Source organism: Lepidothrix coronata, unplaced genomic scaffold, assembly GCF_001604755.1.
Source record: "Lepidothrix coronata isolate B3197 unplaced genomic scaffold, Lepidothrix_coronata-1.0 Scaffold115, whole genome shotgun sequence".
NCBI classification, from domain to species: domain Eukaryota; kingdom Metazoa; phylum Chordata; class Aves; order Passeriformes; family Pipridae; genus Lepidothrix; species Lepidothrix coronata.
The window spans coordinates 1,172,626-1,194,772 of NW_016690295.1; the positions used below are offsets into that span (position 1 = coordinate 1,172,626).

At 41.9% G+C, this 22,147-nt stretch overlaps 1 protein-coding gene across 2 annotated transcripts in view; it reads left to right on the top strand.

The window, feature by feature from the left end:
- The window catches only part of LOC108502259 (protein-methionine sulfoxide oxidase MICAL2-like), a 150,074-nt gene that overhangs the window by 22,755 nt on the left and 105,172 nt on the right, over nucleotides 1–22,147 (top strand). The gene's annotated exons all lie outside the window — the stretch shown is intronic.

The window sequence follows — 22,147 nt, forward strand, 5'->3', positions numbered from 1 at the left end:
CGGAGTGCTGTGCCGGGCTCTGCTGGGCTGTGCTGAGCTTTACTGAGCAGTGCCGGGCTTTACGGAGCCGTGCCGGGCTGTACCCGCGGGTCTGGGCGCTGCCGGCCGCGGGCTGTACCTGCCCCCCGCGCGTCCGGGGCACCGCCGGGTGACGCCGCGCTGGCCCGGGCGGCCACGCAGGGAAACTCAAAATAATCTTTCGCTCCAGCGATTAAGGCAGACCTAAGTGCTTTCCAAACGTGTTACAATACTATAGTGGGCTATTAGTTCGGACGCGTCTTAATGAGTGTGTTAATCAGCATAACATCCTTCCCGCTCACCTTTTTGGACTAATTGAATATGGCATCTGCTGGGTTTTCTCTTTGTGCTTTGAAGTGTTTGTGAACCTGTGATAGTGATTGTCTTGTCATGTTCACTCCGTTTTTAATGTGCAAATTCAGCATGTGACTTGAATTCAGATAGTTGGCCGTGGGTTGGCTCATAGACTGATGAATGTAGATTTATTTGCCCCAAGGGTTATAGGGTTGAACTAGTATCAAAAAGTTTAAGTTCTCTCTCAAGCTTATCATAAAAGATCTGGAGGTCTCTGTCGACTTTAAAAAACTGTTTACAATTGGCAACCTTGCTGGTACCTAGAGCCAAAATGAGATCTGAGCGTGAAAACTGAACTGCATTCTTGTATCTAAAGAGGGTCCCTTTGAATCTAAAGATGGTCGATGCAGGTCGAAATGGAGGCATGTTGGCATGGTCAGGAAACTTCATGGGAATGTGAACTTATTCCCCCCCCTCCCCTTAAAGACTCTTAAGTCTTGTGGTAAGGTGGAGCAGCACAGTCCCCTGCTGCCAGTGCCAGCTGGGGTGTAGCTGCCCCCTCTCTGACTCTGCTGTTGGTTTTGAGGAAGTTCATAATCTCTCTGTGACTCAGTATCCTAATCTTTAAAATGGCTTAATAAGACTTGTCACGCTTGCCTCCCAGGGACATTAACATCTAATTGATGTTCATGGAGTGCCTTGATCTGGGAGAAAAGAGGGCATCTTGCTTCCCTCATTTCACCACTCTGTGTTGGGTGCTAATTATGTTACATGGGTGGAAAACAGATTATCCAACAACCAAACTGGAATTCATGTCTGTTATCATTGACACAAGCACTCTAAATGAGTGTATGTCCACTTATGCTGAGTTTGAGGTGTCTGGGTGTTTCTCTAAATACGGTGGGGTTTTTCCTTTCTTGAGGATGCAATCTGAGAAATGCACTTCTAAAGTACTGTACTGAAGCATCAGCAAACTTTTGCTCCTAACTCCAGAGTTTTTCTCTGTATTCTGAGGTCAGTAAAGGTGTTAAGAATTAAAACAGCGCTCAACACGTCCTTGATCTTAGTCTTACTCTAACTGAATCTTGTGTTCAGTCTTGGTTTTTGTCATGTTTCACTTCTTTAGAAACTGGAAAAAATACAGTTTTACATTTCTCTGCTTGAAAATACAAGATGTCTTTTTGAAATATGAATTTTATCTTTGTAACCATTGTACTTGCTGCCCAAAGCAGTAATTAGCCACTTTACTCCCCTGACTTGAATCTTGCCCCACCTCCTCCTTATCGCTGCTGCCTCCCCCTCGAGCAGATAGCAGGGCCTGGCCTGGCAGTAGCACAGGGCTGGGATGATGGGGTCACCAATGACATACACTAGAAGACATCAGGATTCCATAAATCAGCTGATGTGAGTTAACACACCTCATTACAGCACAGGCCTAGTGGTCTTTTTCACTTAAAACCTTGGGTTGAGAAATTCTCAGTCCTTTTCCTATGTCTTGGTTTCTCTGCTTCATTACAGGGCTGACTAGCCAGGTACCAGCACATTTGACTTGTACATTTGATTCAGTTCTCCTTTTCAGCATTGTTTCTGTGGTCTAGATATATCATCCCCCATGTTAAACAGACCTGTCAAGTTGATGCCTCACAAATAAAGCTTTTAAAATGCTGCTTGACATTTGTTACTCTTAATAGTACTGGCAGAATAAACTGGAGATATGTCTTGTGTGGTGGAGAAATGAAGTTCTGATAGGAAACTGAAGCGTGCTGCATTCAAGTTCCTCTTGCCATGTGGTCTGCAGCAAGTGATGTGAGTTTTCCTGCCCTGGCTGTAAAATTAGGTGAATTCTTAGCAAACTAGTATAAAGAAAAATACACAGTAACAGGAAGTCGTCTCTGTTTCAAACTCTGAATTTTATTTGTTTGTTCTTAATTGCCTTAATGTTGCTCTAAGGTTGTATAGCATATATCCCTGATAGCAGGGTGCTGGTGGCACTGCTGTTTGTGAGGAGTTCAGATTTCCTTCAGTTTTGTCTACAGTGTAGAAGTAAGAATGATCTGAAAACATTTTTTCTTTACTAAGATATGCTGAAGTAGAGTTTTCTTGTCTGGTGTCCATGTCCCATGCTTCATGGAGATGAGAGAGCCTATGTTTTTGTTGGAGATGTTCTTTAAGTGTAAGAAATCAGAAAGCAAGAGAGGTGAAATCATAAAGCAAGAGAGGTGATTGCTATCCGGTTTCTCCGTGCTTTACGTCTTTCACCTCTTCTAACACGTACCTTGCGTCTGCTCCAGCTATCTTGCTGCTCTGGTATTTTATAATTAGTACCTTGAAGACTCAAGGGAAAACTTTCAAATGCTGTATATTTCCCATTGGGACTCTTCCACGTGGCTGTAACATTTGTTGTGAGTCCTTGGTAACACATATCTGTTCCTCAGGAATCCTTCGTCTATTTGATTCCCCTGGCATCAGCAGAAAAGCTCTCTTTTTCTAGTGGAAGAGGCTTTGCCTCTTAAGGGCATAGTGTGTTTTGAATTTCTTAAAACAAAGACAATTTCAGGTTGCTGAAATTAAGGTCTGCCTCCCAGTGGTCCTTCTGTTGTTTCAGCTTCCTCACGTGTTGGCTCAAGAGCCAAGGTGCTACAGAAAGGCTGAGAGGTTGCTTTGTGTGTCTGTCCCAGCAGCGTGGCTTGCATGTACCTGAAAAATGGATGTGTGCCTGTAAAATATGCATTTGGTGTGGGCATTTTGTGTGTGAGCAAATTGTTTCTTGGATGTACCTTTTCTTTTCAAGCTCTTGCTGTGTGAGGAGTTGATGAATTTGAAAAATGCAGCCTCTGCTCTGTGTCTGGCAGCCTGGCTGTGCAGGGATGGCCCACTGGTTGCTTTGCTCATCACTGGGACCAGGTTTACAGGTGTTTATACTGCAAATTGACTCTTTCAGAAGTTGTGTTAGTAGCTGAGGGTATTCCAGCACAATACATTAGGCTATTTCCAGAAAGTAAGTTAAGGCTGTTAAATGTCCACTGATTCAGTGACCATGCAGATAGTTAATATTGTGTTGTGACACATTCTGGAAATTGCTGCGTTTATTTTTGACATGGAGAAGATGACTAACTCTTTCATCTATGTGTAGTTACATTTACAAGCAAGTAAAAACTTCCCCAAAATGATCTCTAGACTCTTAGTTCCATGAAAGGAAAAAAATTCGGACTTGTGCTTAAATCTGAGCTGCGTGTGCTGCCCTCTTCCTGCTCTGAGCTTATGACCCTGTGTTCAGTGGGGGTTATGTTTTTGGGGGTTTTATCCCCTCCAAATTTTTGTGGGCAAATTACTGTATGGGGAATTGGGCAAGAGAAACCCCATTCTTTGTTGGGAAAGGTAGACCCTACTACAACACAAATTGTAAGACACTGCTGCCCTAGCTTATGTCTAGTTTAAATTCTGATTGTTCTTGTTTCAGTGTCCCAGAAACACTGATGTAACTAGGAGGAAACACGGGTTCATTTCTTCTTTCTGTTGGCCTTCTAGAGCTGTGATGGTAAGACCTGGTGAGGCAGGTGGTTTATTGAGTTATGTGATGGGAATATGTGGGTTAGATTTAAACTTTTGTTCTTGGCACTGACATCTCATCTGCCGTGGTCTGGAGAAGCAATGCCAGCAGTTTCTCTGCTTGCTGCAGTCAGCCAAGGGGATATTACCAATTCAGTTTTTAATATGACTCTGCCTGGCACTGTAAGTGTGTGTTGTGGAGTTTTTGGCTTCCTGAAAAGCAGTTTCTTTGGATCTGCTAGCCCACAATAAATCCTTCTCAGACCTTTTAAGCTTGCAGCTTATTGCCTGTTTAGACTCCAGTAATGCCCAAAGGGGTGTTACAGTTCATTGTTCTGTATTACTTCCATAGCCAAGCATCAAAATAGAATTTCCAAAGCCATGTGAAACTTTTGTTGGGAATGTGTAGGAATGTTCTGTAATGAACTTTAAATAGTCTTATGGTAATTCAACAGACCTTAGACCAGCCTTCCAGTACCTTAAAAGGTCCCTCTCCAGCTCTCTTGTAGGCCTCTTTACAAGGACAGGTAGTGGTAGGATAAGGGGTAATGGCTTTAAACTGAAAGAGGGACAGGGTTAGATTAAATATCAGGAATACATTCTTTACTGTGAGGGTGCTGAGAGGCTGGAACAGACCATTGTATGAATTTTTTATTATTTTTTTAATACACTGTTACTTGTAGAAGACTGAGAACACTAAAATACTTGGTTCAGATAACCTATTTTTCGTCTTCTTACCTGAACAGGCAACTGCAATAGCCAGTTGTAAGGCTTTTATATCTTCCAAGATGTTTTTTTCCTAGTCTGTCACGTGCAAATCATATATGATGGAGTCAAGAAGAAAAAAATTAACAAATTTCCCAACAGCAAAGCAGAAGGGGGGGGAGCAGGAGCAGAAGACAAATTTTGCCTTCTCTTTGAGAAGACTTGTGTTTGGCAGATAGTGGAATTCTTTTTTGCATGTAATCGGATAAGAGTGTATTGCAAAGACTATAATCTGTGTTATTGGCTGAGGTGAGCCCCATCTGTTAGTGGTGTTAGGGATGTGCAATACCCTTGCCCTCTAAACTTGTGCACACAGGGAGCAGCACAGAAGGATTTAGAGGAACAACTGCAGGCTCTGCTAAAGTTGCTAAAAGCAAAGGGAGGAATTCCTAGTGCAATGTGATGATCTCTGCTGACACCATTTCCAGCTGAAGAAAGCTGTGGTTAAACATGAACTTTACAAGATACTGGGTAGCTTTTGGTTTCTGCTCATTCATGAGTTCAGCTTCCTTTTGTACAGGTTCACCTATTGCGTGTGCTTGTTATTAGGCCATTTATTATGGATTTTCTTTATGCTGTGTCACCTTGCGCTGATCTGAGTAGTAATTTTAAGTAGCAATCTGAGCTGCTTAAGAGAAAATTTAGGGCTTGTGTTGCAGGAAGTACTTGGGCTTAACTTCTTGGTAGTAAACATGTAGTCAGTGCTAATTTTTTTTAAAATCACCTCCCTGTTGTCACTTCACCTCAGCTGTGGATCAGACACAATTTGTGCTTGTACACTTGAATTGCCATTGGTTTTCCCCTTTCAGAGGCAGTAAAAAAGTGAACATCTTGAGACAAGAACTTACTTCTCCAGTCTCATTTCCATCATAGGTGGACTGAAGGAACTGCTGATGGAACGTGGTATTTGAGTTTGGATAATTTATGGGAATCAGTTTTCTTTCAGATCTGATCTCCTAGTCTTCTGCTCAGTACTTGATTTTTCCCCTTTCACTGAGTGCTATGAATTCCTGTGGTTGCCACCTATACAGCCAACTTGAGTTGTCTGTCAGTTCAGAAAATTGTTTAAGTAATTACATGGCTATAGGGACAAATACTGAAGTCTGGAGCTATTTTTCAGATTTAAGAGTTTTACTTTACAGAATGAATGCAGAATGTAGGTTCCTCCCATTTCTGTGGATTTTTGGAAGTAACAGCTGACACTCCTCTGGACAGTATTTGTGTTCAGAACACTAGTGTGGTTGAGTGAATGTCAGAAACATGCATGTGTTTAAGGCTTTGGAAACAAGCTCCATAAGTATGAACTATTGGTGCATTCAGAACTGAATTCAGTGGATGCAACCACATAGCTCTTGCTGTACTTACTCTCTGAAACACTGCCCTTGCACCAAGTCAACATTAGGTGCCCTAGGAAATGCATTAGGAAGAATGAGGGTCATTGTAAAGAGCTAAATACTTCACAGTGAACCTGTTTAGACAAAAGAAAGCATCTTTCTGTGGTTGTGGTGGGGGTGTATGTGATAGGGAAGAAGGATTAGGGTGGTTGACTTTATTTCCTGGAAATGAATAGCAGACATTTTTCAGTGCGTAGAACGGATATTACTCAGTTTGTGACCTGCTTCCTAGTAAAAGTGTCTTGAAGTGGGGATTGGTTTTAAATCAGTTGCCTGCATTCTTGACACACAGTATTGCACGATGCTATCTTGTGGCAGAGGCTGCCATGTGCCGTGATGTATAAATAACCCTGTGTGTCAAAGGTAATTTGAGACAACGTGCCAAATATTTAATGAAGTGCTGGGTCTTGTCCTGGGTACCTGGTGTACGTTTGGGAGTAGGTATCAGGACTGAAACCGTAGCACAGGGGTGATGGGTAATGTAATACTCCCCAGCACATGCTGCGGAGCTGCTCTGTAGGGTGCAGGAAGACACAACCAGTGAGTGCTGCAGGTCAGCCACATCTTATTTGTAGCTTTGATGCTTAGATAAGCAGGCAGGAAAATAGGTTCGTGTGCACTAGGCCAGCCTGCTTTGTGTGCGTTGTGGGAGGAAAAAAAATTGCCTTTAGTATCCTCTGCAGAGTAATTTTGATGACTGCTTCACATATCAATTTTCAAGATAAAGATAGAATAGCCTACGGAGGGGAATGGCTTTATTCCTTCAGCAGCGTCATTTCTCCCCTCGAGGTGGACTCAGCGGGATGCCGAGCTCGGGCAGTTCAGCACGTTTTGTGCTTCAGAGCAGAGCTGAGGGAGCCCTCTGAGGGATATGATGGCTCGGGGAGATGCGAAGCAGCAGGTGCTGGCAGGGGCAGGAGGAGCTGTGTCACGCACTGGGAGCGTGGCAAAGGTGGGTGCTGGCCCCTTGCTCAGAGAAGAGGGTTTCTGTCTGTGCTTCCTGATCTGGGAATGAAAAGTCGCAATAGGGCATTTACCTCTGTATTTATGTGGGAAAGGAGATGCCCAAGGTCTTTATCTTACACTTACCTATGCAAAAAATGCAAAGGGCAGGGTTATTTTCTTTCTCTTCATTTTCTTTTTGACTGAGGAGGGAGTTGTGATTGTTTGCTGAATGCATACACATAGAGGGCTTCAGCAGTATTTCAAATGCTATTTCATGACAAGTGCAGAAGCTTGATAATATCTTAAGGCCTTATTTATACATGCATTTAAATATATACCACCAGATCTGTCTATAGCTACTTCCTTAGCTGCTACCTGACTTAATGAATGGATTGATGTTGTAAGCATGTAGAAGCATCTTCAGGCTCTGTTATGGAACTGAAACATTTGTCTCCCAGTTATTTTATGTTTATCAGACATTAATACAGACCAAAATGAACATGGCTATTTCAGAGCAAGGTGATGTATTTTTGTGTATTGTTCACAAAAAGTAAGTCCAAGGTTCAACATGACATTCAATAAAATACACAAATGACTTGACACTGTATTTGATCATTTCTTGACTCAGCTTTTTCTAACGGAGCATTTGTATGCATCCTTTAGATGGCCAGGTAAAACAGGTAGTTCTGCAAAGAAATGTCAGTATGAAACTGCTGCCCTTTGAGGTGAAGCTCTGTGGATTCTGACCCAGAACTTAATAGGATACATATCTGTAATTTGGCTCATCTGAAATCTCAAGCCAATATAACTACAAACACTGACTTCTGGAAAACAGCTGTGTAATTATTTAACTGTCTCTCTTATTTCACTGATTTCTAAGATAAATCCAGGATTTGCTTATATAGTATAGCAAATCTGCATTTGCACACAAGATTTAATTTAGAGGTAAATATTGGTGCAGATACATCACTGTTTTTTTTACTCTAACAGTTCTAGTGCACAGAGACTGAGAACCACTGGTTTTCAATTTTATTTGCTCTACTGAAGTAGCACACAGACAAGCAAAGGACTTTCCTTGCCTCTCTGCCTAATCAGCTGTCATCCAGCCAGTATGCCAACCCACAGGCAAAATTTATTGGAAATGTGTGCAAGAGAGAGAATTACTGGTGCTTCTACAAAGTGGAAAACAAACTTACTTCATTACTTTGTCTGACTTGCCTCTGCAAGATATCGAGAGGCGATGTAAGGTTGCAACCAGTGCTTCTGATGAATTCATGGAAGCCTTTGTTACATTTATTTTCAATGACTGTTCCTCTAATGAGAAAAATACACCCTTGTCATACTAAGAAGCAGCTCATGTTTTGAATCCAAATTTTCTACTTTTCTTACGGGTGTTGTCTGTTGTATAATATTTAGCTGGGATGTTATGCCAGGCACAGGGCTGAAATAAAAGTTTTTTTCTAATTTTGGGGGAGGAAATGAAGTCAAACAGTGTTTTCTTCCTTTGACTGATGATTCTGTAATGATTTTGATGATCATTCTGCTTTCTTGGGGGAAACCATCCAAAAAAGAGAGAGTTCTTCTCTTTTCTGCCAGCTCTGTGGAACTTAAAATGAAAACTAATAGATTATTCTGGACCTCGTCACTAGAAACTAGTATTGACCACGTAAATGTTATCTCTCACAATTAGAATGCAGTAAAAAAAGGTAACACATTAATTATTTATTTACCTAACACATCTACATTCACATGAAGAGTTTCTGTCAAGTGAATCTGCTGTCCCCTTTCTCTTTTTGGAAATAGGATCCAAATTTCTAATATTTCTTACCTGATACATTTAAATCTTAAACAGAATTTTAATAGCGATTGTCCAGTGTGAATGGTTGTTTCGCATCTTGTGCTGTGTTGGTTTTTTTTCTTGTGGAGACTCCTCAGACTTCGTTTGCAATGCTCTGCCTTTCCCATGCTCACCGACTGGAGTGTGTGTGTGTGTGGGGGAGATAAGAAGAAATTACCTGCATTTTCAAATGGGTGGTTGAGTATTGATGTGCCCGAATACGTGCTGAGTCATGTGCTGCGAGGATGGCGAGTTTCGCTTGGCACACCCCGGCAGATGCAGCCCCTCCCCTGTTTTCGGCAGAGCCATCTTCCCCGTGGTGCAATTGTAGATGACTGGGTTTGTTTTACAGCAGTGACAGTGTAATGATAACCTTGCCAATGCTCAGGGGAGGTAGAAACAGCTGAACTTTCTGCTTGTATAGCATGTTTAAAAATTTCGCTCAAGATACCGTGACTTGAAGTCAGTGTCGCAAAACTGTCATGAACTTGTGTTAGAAAGTGTCAGAGTGGCAGCAAGACTCAGGCCCAAAGGTTCTTCCTTCCACCAAAATTGTATTCTGGTTGCTCATTCCATTTTTTTTGCCTTTACCTGTTTCTTCTCTCCTCTAAGCCTGTATTCTACATTACGTTCCTATGGCTTTTGATTAAAATTCCAGCAGCAAAATTGTCAGCTTTCAGCTGAGATGCACTTGTGTGTGCAACCTCACAGGGATCAGAGAAACAGGGTGTAGGCAAGAAAGTGGAGAAATCCATCTGGGAAATCTTGTGGTAATTGTGTTGGTAACTGTTGCTAATAACCTGGGTATTCTGTCTGGGAATAAAGGATGTTGGATTTACTGTGCTTAACACCAGAAGTATCTGTGCCTGTGCTGTCACAGAGTCTGTCAGAGCTTGGGTGGACTCTTCCCTCTGTGCCCACAGTGCCTGTGAGCGTAGGGTGTTTTCTCTCCCTGCTCCGGTGTTTGTAGACCCGGAGCTGTGGAGTCACAGTAGCAGTGGCTGTGCTGAATGTCCTTGTTGCAATCTTTTCTCCCGCCTGGCGGGCTGTGCCTTAATCAGATTTACTAACCTGACCTTTTAACCCGCTGGTGATGACTAGACCTCTGCCAAAGTGCTATGAGATGAGTTGGCCACTCCAGAGTGGCCCTGCCACTGAAGGTAAAAGGAATAAAAGGAGTAAACACGTAAGTACAGCTGCCACAACGGCAAGAAGATGGGCTGTGTGAAGCTGTCAGCTTCTGTTTTTAGAAAGCAAGGATGCTGCCTGCCTGATGCTTCACTGACCTGAAAATACCGAGGTGAACTGTTCATGCATTGCCATACACTGCCTGCCAAGATGCCTTGGGGAAATAGGCTCTGCAAAAGTTGATTCATAATCAGTTGATGCTCTGGATATTGGGAATCCAGTGAAGTGCTGCCTTCTGCACTTTTTTCTAGCAATCTCCCTTAGACCCAGTTTATATGTTCAAAGCAGAAGTTCATGTGCCCATCTTATGAGCAGCATGAGGAGGGATTGTAGTAGCCACTGGTATAACTCAATATCTGTAACTTGTACCTCTTCACAATTTTTTTTTTAGTCTTCATTTATGCAAACATGTGGCATCTTTTGTCCAGTGAAGAAAATAGTGTTCTTCAACTATTAGCTTATCCTGTCAATCACAGGAAGCTACGAATGAACTGTTCTGGATGTTGTTGGCTTATGCATTAGGGCCCTTTGTTACTAAGGCTTTTGAGTTTTTCTCAGTGTGCTTGTGTTGCTCCCCCAGGCAGGTCACTGCTCGCATTCACTGGCAGGACTGGTGGTCAGCAAAGGGCAGAGGTGGAAGAGCCCCTACTCTTCCCACATGTGGTGGGGGAAGGAGGGCTGTGGACTGTGGAGGACAGAAAAACTGTTAAATGAAATACAACAAAAGCTTTTCATGAAAGGGAGCCCTGGAATACGTGCTCACTGGTATATTCTTGGATGTGTGTGTGTGTGTTTTTAACTGTGGCAGTTTAAGGTAACAGGTTAATCTGGCTAGAAAGGAGCCCGTTTTCCCCAGACTGTGGTATGTCTGATGGACCTTCTTTGAAAGGAGTTCCTTGAAGTTGATAGCATCAATGAAGAAGTCGTGCTCAGTCTAGCTGTGATAAGAATGTGAGATCTGACAGCCCTCTTGTCCTGCCCACCTGCACCAGGCTCCAGAAGCACCACCAAAGGGACAGGAATGTTCACAGCCTTTGCTATGATAATCTGTGCCACACACAGGGGAGGTGCTGGGGTGTTTGAACTTGATGTACTTCACAGTGCTGTGCGCTTGGCAGGAATGAGGGCAGGGGTAAAACCTCTCATGTTGTACCATAAAGGAATTGACTGATTCTATGACTGTTGCAGTCACTTCTAGACACCCTTTCATAAGGTTTTCTGATTTAGAAGTGCATTATGGAAATACCTTGACTGGCATTTGAGCTTTTTTCATGTTGCCATGAATTTTTCTTTTTTCTCCTTTGGCTACTGGTTTGAGAGTTTTCTTTTAAGTAGTATCTGGTTGTAGTATGACTTGCACACAAAAGAAGGCACTGTTCCTTGAGATTTTTGCCCCAGAGGTGATATAAATACTCTTTAAACTTCATCTGAGATTTAGTTTTCATGTTGGCCCACTTTTTTTTTTTTTTCCATGATGGGGGTGAGCCCATACCATGTAAATTGTATCCATTTGGATATTGTGTCCAAAACTTTTTCCTTTGCTTTATGAAGTGTATCACTTGCTTGTTCTCTTTGGTAATCCAAGTAGAAGTTCCAAGCAACTGTCTAGGGGGAGAAGAATATAAACTTTCTTTTTTTAAAAGAAAATCCTATCTGGAATGAAAAGCTGGGGAGTTCAAACCATCCAACAGTACCACTAAAGTTATTTTTTCCTTTCTCTGCTCCCAGAGAGAAGCCCCAGTGCTTTACAAAGCTGAAAGGTACTACATGATCTTTGGGGGTGTTTCTGCCAATTTGGGTTTTCTTTGCAGCGAGGTAGTGAATGGTGTTACACGAGGGTCCTTCGCCTGCTCATCCCAAACCAGCATCTCTCAGTGTGCTGTGACAGAGACAGAATCTGGTCTGGTCCAAATGCAGATTTGCCTTCCTGCCTGTTGTCTGTCCATCACCAGCCACCCCTGTGCCGATGCCTTGGCTGGAAGGTGGGCTTGGTATGGCAGTGGCAAAGGGAGACCCCAAGTGCAGGCTGCTACAGTCTATGAAATAGCTAAGATAAAGTGCCACCCAAGTAAAGGCTGGTACTGAGCTGTTTTCATGGGTTTATGAACACTCAGAGCCTGTGCAGGGAGCTCCAGGGATGTCCTACTTTTGAAACATGCTGCAACAAAGCCTGTGCTGTGCATATGGCTTTTGGAGCACTGGTTGTGTTGGTATTTAATCACAGTGGTGATACAGCTGCTATATTAGGGCATTAGCCAACTCCTTATTCCTAGTAAACTACACCTTGGTAAGTGGAGTGTAGATAAAAATCTGGTTGCACATTTCAGTGAAATAAAAGCAATACTGTTTACCTGTATGCAGAAGAGGGGGAAAAATCTGCACTAATATAAAACCAGAGAGAAGTCCAAGCCAACATAAGGTCTCAGGCTACATAACAAAACTTTTTTAAAAAAAAATACTTGTAAAGTGGAAAACTAAACAATATTTGCTTTGTGAATAATTTAGATCCAGATATCTTGTTCTCCATCCTTTTTCTGGTGGTCAATTCTGTTTTCCTTCTTGCTCTCTATAAAATGGGGAATATTATAACTGTTTGAACTATATATGAAGTAACTGTAATAACAAAATACGTCTTTGTGTCTTCAGTTAATTTGCTTTGTGTAGGCACACTGGATGAATGGATTTGGGGTTTTCTTCTGATCAGCAGTTGGGTAAAAGCTTCTGGTATTCTGGCAGTTCCCACTGTTGGCAGAGCAGGCACAGTGAGGGAGGAGCAGAGTGCTCGGAGGTCAACGCTGTGGGCTCAGCCTTGGGGACTGTGGAGAGGCCAAGGGCAGCCCACTGGAGCTGGGCTAAGATTAAAGCTGCCCCATGCCCTGGGGGGCTGGCAGCACTGAGACACGGGCCAGCGGGCATCCAACCGGCTTGCGGAGGCTGGGCTGTGCCAAAGCAAAACCCAATTGACCCAAGATGTTTCTGTAAACCACTTGCCTTCCCAAATTATTGTTTTCCTCTAACAAAGCCAGCTCTAATCAGCACCTTGTGCACCAGGCACTCTGCGGACCCAGAAGCAGTTAACCCTTTCTCTTTCTGAAAATTACAGACTGTTTGAGAGTTGGGGCACCAAAGCAGCTTTAGCTCTGTCTTCCTGTAGCTGTAGGAAACGTGATGCCTCTTATCTACTCTGCGCTGAAAACATTATGCTCAAGTAAGCACCATGTAGTCACCACATGGCATCATTTCAGGATCCCCAAGCAGCTGTAGCTGTTCCACGTAACCACATGTCAATATATGGGAATGAAACGGTATCACTGCCTGAAAACTTCCTGGGTATGTCTGACATACCTGTGATGTTTTTGCACTTACACAGGCTCAACTCTTTAAATGCACATTAACGTTGGCTTTCAGATATGTATTTGTTGACGCTGGCCATAGCCTGCTACAGATGCATGCTTTCATTAAGAAATGTTGACTCTTCAGTGCAGTAAAACAAATGTTGGGACTAGATGACTGAGAAAAGTAACTTTTTTAGAAGAACTGACATTCTTTGCCTTGGTACTTTAGAGGTGCCTGTGTTCCTACAGTGTCTGCCTGCTTACGTGCACTGAAGTGCATGATAAAATAAATTTTCCAAATGAAAGAATGACTAGTGAAGAGCATGATGATAACATCATCTACGTATTACAGTGTAGGTCATTGGAAGCAAATGGCCAGTGTTGCATAAAACTTTAATATGAGAAGGTGCAACCACCTCTGACCTTCAATGCTGTTGGTAGGACTAACATAGAGAATTTAATCCTTAGGCTTCTGGAGCCAGGCTGTGTGATGAACAATTGCTCTAGGAAGTGAAACACCAAAAAAGCTCATTTTCTAGTAAATATTTCTAGTAAACTTTTCTGTGCTGGAGAAGATGAATCATAATTTAATCCTGAATTTATCTCAGCTTGCCTTGTGAAAACAGCGATGCATTTGTCATCCCTCCTGTTGTTGGTTAGTGATGTTTTGCTCTTAGAGTTATTTTTTTTTTTTTTTTGAAGGGACTGCTTCCTAATATCTTATTCCCATTGGGTGATGTGGTTTCTTTTTTTCTTTTTTTCCTGGTGGATTTCCAGAAACTAACTTTTTAAGATGTATTCTGTTGTTTGACTGATAGGATTTTTCTGCAGCAGAAATGGATGATGTTTTTGTAACTCTCTTGGAATCTTTATTTGGTTCTTTTTATACTTTGTTTTTCTTCATTTTTTGGGAAGTCCAGGCAGAGGGAGGGTAGAAATTGTCCTGCACATTTTCTTCCAAAAATACTGTTTCTACTTTCAGAAAATATGTCTTCTCTAATCTCTTCTGGTAACTATCTGTCCAGTTTACAAGGACGAAAAAAAATAAAAGATACACAAAACCATCACAGTAGCTTTCTTTCTGTTTTTGTCTTTTTATATAAATGTTCCTTGGAGCAGAGTTTGGTGTTTAACCTAGTTTTCTGGTTTCCCATCACCCTCTGGCTGACTTGTCTGGGTGTGGCTTCACAGTTCTCCACTCTCATTCAGTGGCTGGTTTTTGGTGGCATATTGACATTACTGCAACCAAGGAACCTATCATTTACAACTCCAAACTGCTTTTGGGTTTCTTTGATTCTTTAACTTTGTGGTTCCCATGGATTTTGGTGTGACTGATAACATTAATGCCCCGATAAAACACAGGAAGAACTGTGTGCAGCCTTGCACTAAAAAAAGTTATAGCAATGGAATGTGTTGATTCCTAAAAGCGTGTGTGTGTGTACACATAGGAAATATTGCCCAGAATGTTTCATTTCTTTGATCGTTGGCAAAGCAATCCTGTCTGTGTTTTCAGTGGATTAATCCTGGTTGCTGATCTGGAAGTCTGATGTCTACAGATGAGGGCAGCTCTGCCAAATGAATTATTGTGGACCGGAGCCCTCAAGGTCTTGCAGCCCTCGTGCTGGCTGCTTATTCTTCCTGTTCAGCTCTTGGGTAACTGCCACAGCCCCAATAATGAGAGGGTAGCATACTAAAGAGCAGGGATCTACAGATCCACGCTTGGAAAGACAACCTGAAACATTCTCCAGAGAGCTTTTGACATGTATTTGTGAAAACTAACATTGGTGCTGTTCTTGCTCTTCCCCAAGACATAGCCTGGGCAGTTGGCTTCAGCACAGCCATGATTTCATATTATGAAATTCATATTATGAAGAAATATTAATTTCCTTTCTCACAGAAATCCTGAGGGGAAACAAAAGACAATCTTACTTTGGTATCCACTCTTCTCCAAAGGCACTTTCTGGTGTCTCCAGCTGATGTCTTCGGGCAGTTCTCAGCTGGAGTAGCAGCAGTGCTGGTCACCCTGTCTGCTCTGTAGCCAATCTGGGTCAAGAGTGACACTGGGCACTGCCAGAGGCCTTGGCAGTCTCACGTTGCTGTGTTAGTTCATAGCCTATCTTGCTGCCCCATCCTTCTGGATTATTCCTATTCCCAGTGTAGTTAACCAACATTATTTCCATGATTGCTGACTGAAAGAGTCTGCTTTTTACTGGTTCATATGTTTGGGTTTTTTTATGGTGTATTTACCTCCATAATTATGTCCCCATGCATACAAAGGGAAAGCTGTGTGAGAGGAACTGCTGCCAAATGTGGCTCAGTTTTGTTGGTATAGCTGCATCTGTAGTAGGGATTTTGCTGACAGCTCTGTCAGCCAGCGGATGTGCATTTTATTGTGTTCCTCATAGACACAGTTGTGCCATCTGAGTTTTCCCTGTGTCCTGAGGGTGGAGAACAGACAGGAGGACACAGGGCTGTGAGAGGGAGTGGGATGTTGAAGTTCTCACAGCTGGGCAAAAGTGGTGCCAGAGCTGCCTCTCCATCGTCCTCTGAATTGTCTGTCGCTGCCCACTGTGCCTGACCCTGCCACCTCCCTGCTGGCTGTGACTTTGGTAATGGAAAATAGGGTATTACTTGCTCTCCAAATTAGTCTGGCTCAATGTTCTAACATCCTATTGAAAATAGAAAGTCTTGTGCTGATCAAAAAACAACCAACGCTGCCTATTCTTTGATTAACTTTTATATCCCTGCTGTTCCAGTGTGTGAGCTTGAAATTATGAGTGTTACTATAGGAAAAGAAAGGCAGGAGCTTCAAAGAGCTTAAAGATTGTCCTTTTAATTGTTTTCACTGAGACTACATTCATAACACCTTTGTAAGTTCAAGAACAGGTGCCTTTTCTTAAGCTTTCTTGCTGACTGATGTTATCCTTATGGCATACTTTTTTCCTTTGCTCTTGTGATCCTAACCTAGGGAAACATCAGCATAAACTTTCTACAGTCACTTATACTGTGTTTCTGATCTACTAAAACAGAGCTAAAAAATGTTCTTTCTTGTAACCAGTCTAAACAAGAGTCAGGTTTTAATATCTCATTCATGTGTAACATTTAACCCCTAATGACTGTGTAATCATCTACACTTACTTTTGAAGATGTTGACTATGCGGAAACTTGGGACCTTGTAATAGAGCTTTTAGCACCCCTGTTAGAAGTAATAATTTTTAAATATTCACTGTAATTTGCACAGAATAATAAAAGAAATAGGAGACATTTCTCCTTAAAACCATTGGACTTGAAAGTCTAGAGTTACAATTTTCAGTGGAGTAGGTACAACACCACTACTTTAAAGAAAAAAAAAAAGGGGGGGGGGAAAAACCTTTGTAGTTTTACAACTCGTTCTTCAGAAATGACAGTGTTTTTGATCAGTATTTCTGATGACTACTTTGAGTATATGCTGCATACAGATGCCTGGAAAACTATGTATTGTCATTCATTTTAAACACTTGTGCTGGTGCCTGGCAAAATAAGCATCCGGGGTTTTAGTGATTCTCACAGGACAGGATTTCTGGTGCAGGCAGCAGAGTGGTGTGAACCCTGTGGCTGCCAGTTTTCTGTTTGGTGTGATCTGAAGCCTGGGAACCTGGGCTGCAAGAGGCTCACGTGCCTTGGGCCCACCAGCAGCTGGGGCAGATGCCTGAGCCTCCATCCCTGGGGTTGCACATGTGGACCCTTGGGCAGCATCCCACGCCTTACTCAGGCCAATGCTTTATGATTCTCTGAACGGAGACACGTGCAAGCTGCTGGCTCATGTGGTTGAACTCCTTTTACTTGTCAGTGTCCTAGTGTATTCCCCCAGTAAAACTGTAAGGCTCAGACCAGTAACATCAAGAAACAAACCAGACTATTTTTAAAGCTTTCAGCTTTAAAATGTGTGGAATGTGACTTAGTCTGTGTGGCAGATAAAATCCTAGAGATAGGTCATTTTATTTTGTGCTTCCTGTGAATGTATCTAAAATATCCACTGCAAAGCATTGGTGTACTTGTGCACGTTTCCAGCTATATTTTCTTGTGGATGCTTCCAGATGTAGCAGGTTAAATTGGCACAGCAGCACTTGTTGGAAGGCTTATGTTTGAAATGTCTCATATAACTCCTGCAAAACAAGCTGATAGCGTGTACGGTAACCTTGTAAGTTCATAGGCACAGAGTGTCTCAGTAGGAACTGTTTTGAATTCCATACTTGGCCTGAAAAGTTAGGAGTTCTGTGGAAGTCAGCTTTTTATAAAAACGAAGAAAAGTAATCTGGCTGTTTATAGAGATGGTTTGCGAGGCTTTGTTCAGAGCCAATTTCTCTTCATTGATGTTTCTGTTAGGACTGTATCTTAAGAAATGTGTTTTCTATTTGTCACTGATAAAAAACAAGTATTTCAGACCAATGGACTTCTGAGGTTTTAACTAGTTTTATAAGCGAAGCAAATGAGAGCTTTAGTTGTTACCAGAATCTTTTTTTTTTTTTTTTTTTGTTCTTCTATGTCAGTTTTAGGACAACGTGCAAAGAAACCAAACCACCAAAAAACTGTGTTTCCTCCAGATAGAAATATTTATGTTTAAAATGGTCACCATAAAACAGAGTGCATAACGAGAGCAGAAACAGAGTTGCAAAACCTAGAAGGGCTACAACATGGCCAGTTGCACTTGCAAACTTCACTTTTTATAATGGTGTTGAGATGTTGTTAAACAGCTCTGTCGGGGAAGAGACAGCAGCAGTACTGTAGTTTTAACTGATGATGAGGAAGGGCCTAAGCAGATGATAACTACAGATGTTGCAGAATCCAGTCTTTTGTTTCTGTTGATGTTTCTCACCTTAAGCAAACAGTAAATGTATTATGTCCTGCATGCCAAAGAGCAGTCTTAATAGAAGAATTTATTCTCGGTAAACATGGAAGAATTAGGGCTGTATTGAAAATGGGATCAGGATTAGTGGCATTGAAATGTGAGGAATTTAATTCTTTTCCAATCTCTCGGAGGAACATGTTCTCAAATATTAGAAGCAGAGCTTTAAGGGACTAAGGAAGGACTTAAGTGCTGCAAGTTTGAATTAAATTAGCATTGTTCTCTCTCCAGTGGGACAAGTAAGCCAAAAAAGGTTTTTAATTTTTGGGTGTTCTACCTCAAGACCCTGCTGACAAGTAACTCGCATAGTACTGCTGTCAAAAATTTATTTTCATTTAATGACTCATATATGTCAACTTTATTGCTTGCTCAGCTTGCTGCTGAAAGACTTCATGTGCAGACATGAACCAGCTCCATACATCCATTTAACTAGAGATACTTAGTGGAATTGTCCTGACAGTGGAGCTGCTTTTTCAGTATTTTCAAAATCATCTCTGGTAACAGAGCTTGTTTCACTGACAGGAGATGTCAGCCAAGACTGAAGGCATTTTGCTTTCCTGGGTCTACATCTGTGCACACAGCATTGCTTTAATTTCTGCTTCCTCCCTGTCTCTTTTGCACTGCTTTCCTTTTAGTCATAATAAGATCTTTGCTTTCTTCTTGGGCAGCCACCAGACACGAACAGCACTTCTCAGCTTTCCTTATGTGACATTCCTGTTTGCCCCAGCTGGAGGGCGGAAAGGAGGTAGGGGTAACTTCTGACAGTAGAAGGGGCCATCCAAATGGAATCCTTCTTCTTCCCAGTGTTTGCACTTTGTGCCTTGGAGCCCTTCAGAGACTCCTGTATCACCCAGGGAAGCTACGTGGAAAGCCAGATTCTTCTATGTGCCTAATACCTACTGCTTGGGACCTAAAATGGCAATTCTTGTTGGCTGTAAATCTAACCCACGGATGCTTCAGTTCTGACTTAAAAGAACTGTTTGTCCAGACTATTTCCTGTTCTCTCATTCCTTTCCTTTCCCTGGCCCAAATTTTTATTGGGCTCTGTAGCGCTTCAGTAAAGTTGCAAATAAGCTTCATTATATTTTTGGATTGTGCTTCCAGAGGAAGTTCAATAGTCACTTTGAAAAGCATAGTTTGCAGTTTCAGCATCAGTATTCACCTTGATGAGACTTTTGGATCTAAATTTCATCCCTAGAGTGAATAGGATGAAGGAAGAAAAAGGATAAATGATAATAACTCAAGCACTTTGCCAAACATTGTTATTTTTTTCTACTACAGGTAAGCAGTTTATGCATTGCCTCTTAAGTTTTTTGAGACAGTTACAGAACAGGAAACTTTAATTACAGTTAAGCATGACCCTGTTCAACTTCTTGTCCTTACTGCATTGTTTCTAGTGAATTATGTAGAATAATATAGTGAAATATCAGTGACTCCTCAAACAAAAATGCATTCTTTTCCATCAGCTGCATATACTTAGAGCACCATCTTCTTCTCTGTCATCTGTCAACACAGTGTTCATGCCAAAAAAAAAAAAAAAAGACAAAATAAATGGTGTTTCCTGCAATCCAGAAACCCTAGTAACCAGAGTCTCCTGTCTCATCCTGGCTTTTTGACCACAAAATGAGACTTTTTTGGAGAATATGACCTCTGACACAGTGAGGAGAAATGTTTCACTAGTGAGCAAATGTCTCAACTGAGATGCCACTCCACAGCTTTTCAGTATGGACAAGGTGGGAGTGTTTTGGAAGTTCATGGGGAGAAGATTCTGTGCCCAGAAAATGTAGCCCCAGTCTTGGCTTTGTGGTGTTGGAAGAGGGATGTTGTAAGGCTGGAGAAGGTGTTCTGGCTGTCCTCCTCCTGGCTGTGGAAAGGCAGAGGAAGCCCAGGCTTACTGTTTGTGTTTGTGTGTGTGCATGTGCAGCACCTACTTCCACTCCTTGCTAAAAAGGTTTTTGTCCCCTTCCCATTGCCTGCAGTGGCTCCTGCTGATCTCCTGCCTTGTCATTGCTGTTATCAGCACTGGCACATGCTGTTTTTCTTCTGTGGTTGGTTCAGATATGGCTCTCCTCTCTTAGCTTTATTCTGCCCCCACTTCCTGGCTGGACAGAAACAGCTGAAGCTATAAAACTCTATTCTCTGTGAGCAGAAAAGATACTGAATTAAAGAGCTTGTGATCAGACTCACTTATCAATTATCCCAAGAGTTAACTTTTAAAGATACTTGTGTGTTATGAACATGTAACAACAGTCTTCTGATGAGGTAATAAAACAGTGGATAGGAAGCACTGTTTATAGCTCTTGTGTTGGTCAAAGTCTTTGGTAGCACTGAGACAGCACCAATGTGAGTTAACAGTGGTGAAGGAAATCTAATCTAATAATGCCACTCCCTTAGCTGACATGTCCAAAGTGGAACATTTCCCTGATACTTCCCCACTCCCCAAGAATCTATTCGTAATTATTTTGAGGGAAAAGGAAAATACTTTGATTTTTCTGTTACAAAATTACCTCGGGCAGGTGTAGAAGTGCTCAGCCTTGATTTTAATCCTTTTTTTTTTTTTAACGGGTCTCAAATCCCGAGGCGCCTGTTTACCAAGCTGTTTAAGCATCAGTGTAGCATCTTGCATTGTCTTTCACAGTTGTTCCCCACCTTTCCTTTTCCCTGTGGAACTTTTGGATCCATTGGCCCTTGTTGGACTGACCTAATCCTAATTCCCAGAGCTAGAACTGATGAGGGTAATGCTGGGCCTCCCTCACACCCGCGCTGGAGGGGCTGAGGTGGCCGCGCTCCCTCCTGCTGACATGTAGTTGTTGGAGGGGTTTTCTCATCAATCACTGAGGACTTGAACCTGGAAAGGTGCAGGATGTCCTGAACTCCGTTTGAGTCAGTGGGAGTTCACAGCGCTCAGTTTCTTGAAAAATTAGACCTTCTGAAAGTTGGGGCACATAAAATGCTTGTTCTTTTACCTCACGAAGCCACAAGGCTCTTCAGAAAAGGGCACAGAGCGTACTATAAATGAAGTATTCAGAGGGGAAAACAAAAATTTTCGGACTTATTCTTGGCATCAAATACTTAAGCATGACATTTGGTCTAAGAAAATGTACAAACTCTCAACATTGCCAATTTATTTTACCCACAAACCAACAACAGACTGATGATGTGCACACAAAGGTTATTTATTTTGAGCACAGCCAGGGAATGTGAGTATTCCAAATACTTCCTCATATCTCCCCATGGGATCTCTTTAATAAGTTGCATAATATTTTTCTGTATTAGAGGACGGTAAGATAGACATGGTAGGTCTCTTCTTAAATACACTGGTTATGTTTCCTCTTTTCTTCTTTGAAGGAAATGCAAGCAGAGAATGAATAGTTTGTGAACAGTGTTAAATTAAAAAGCATAACTTCAGAGGCCTTTCTAACAATTTATTCTAAAGCTATCAGCCAACAGATGATGTTCCAAGTACAATAACTAATTATGTGGGAAGTTAGGCAAGCACTGATTTAGTTTTTGATTTCTTGGATTGGTAGATAATTCTTTAATAGCGAGAAAAAGAATACATGACTTAAATTTCTGGACTTGAGTCCAGGTAAACCCTCTTCTGAGGACAAGTTTATACATAACCTGTAACAATTTTCTTGGAAAATGTAAAAGCCACTTGGATGTTTTCTGTGGACCTTGGCTGACTCTAAGATGCTCCCCATTAGAGATTGAGAAGAAGGTTAAAGAAGGATAAGGGAGTGCCACAATGAAAGTATTTCGGTTCTTTGAAACTTATGTTAATTTAGAATAGCACTGCTCTTGCAGAATGTAAGGGTATTTATCTGGAATATCAGGCACAGTTTGACAGTGATCATGTTACTAGGAAAAGGCAGTGGGGCTTAGCGGGCCAAACATCATTACTTTATATCACCAGCACATGACAAGGTAAGACTCC